The 1,037-nt window shown below is 42.8% G+C and overlaps 1 non-coding gene across 1 annotated transcript; it reads right to left on the reverse strand.

The window, feature by feature from the left end:
* Positions 1-722: 722 nt before the first annotated feature.
* On the reverse strand, positions 723-829 carry LOC127089726 (small nucleolar RNA R71). Its single transcript, XR_007791283.1, has one exon. It is a non-coding gene; the product is annotated as a small nucleolar RNA R71 (small nucleolar RNA).
* Positions 830-1,037: the final 208 nt, after the last annotated feature.

Genomic DNA, 1,037 nt, shown 5'->3' on the forward strand with positions numbered 1-1,037 from the left:
TTGCACCCTTATTAAAACCCTTAAAAATAGTTGCCTTAGATACACACCATAACAACAGGTTTGATAGATTGACACTTGGTCTCTGTGGATTCGATAATCTTTTATATTACTTTGACGTGATTCGTACACTTGCGAAAAACACGCATCAAGTTTTTGGCGCCGTTGCCGGGGACCAATTTCGTCAAATTTCATTACCCTGTAGTTATACCGTTTAGACTAAGGTTGTTACCCACCGGTCAATGCGAAAGACTCGCAGTGCCGGAAGTTTAGTAGACCCTCTAGCTGAACCTGAACGTTACGCTCGCGCACGTTTATTTTTCCATAGGAATAGGATAGCTATGGCCGAAGAACAAAACCGAAGACCTCTTAAGGACTTCGCCCAACCATCAAACGAGGAACCTAGTTCCAGTATAGTAAACCCCGTTATCCCAGCCAATAATTTTGAACTTAAACCATCCCTGCTGCAATTAGTGCAACAGAGACAATTCTCAGGTCTCGCTACTGATAACCCAAACCAACATTTAAAAAACTTTCTTCAGTTAGCAGACACCTTTAAAACCAATGGAGCTTCTCCTGAGGCGATACGCTTAAGATTATTTCCCTTTTCCCTCAGAGATAAAGCTCTATCATGGTTAGATTCCCTTCCACCCAATTCAATAACAACTTGGGATGACCTTAGGAAAGTTTTTCTTGCTAGATATTTTCCCCCAAGTAAGACCGCTCTTCTTCGAAACCTTATAACTAGATTTACCCAACTCCAAGGAGAGTCGTTGTTCGAAGCCTGGGAGAGATATAAAGAACTATTAAGAGCATGCCCACACCATGGCTTAGAGAATTGGCTAATCATCCAAACCTTCTATAATGGACTTCATTATAACACTAAGATGACCATCGACGCTGCCGCTGGTGGCGCACTGATGAATAAACCTTACCCTGAAGCTAGTGCCCTTATCGAGGATATGGCCCAAAACCATCAATCATGGGGAGTAGAACGAGCGACAGTGGAAAAGAAGGAAGCCCAAGGAGGAATACATGAG

This window comes from Lathyrus oleraceus, chromosome 5 (genome assembly GCF_024323335.1).
Source record: "Lathyrus oleraceus cultivar Zhongwan6 chromosome 5, CAAS_Psat_ZW6_1.0, whole genome shotgun sequence".
In the NCBI taxonomy this organism is placed as follows: Eukaryota; Viridiplantae; Streptophyta; class Magnoliopsida; order Fabales; family Fabaceae; genus Lathyrus; species Lathyrus oleraceus.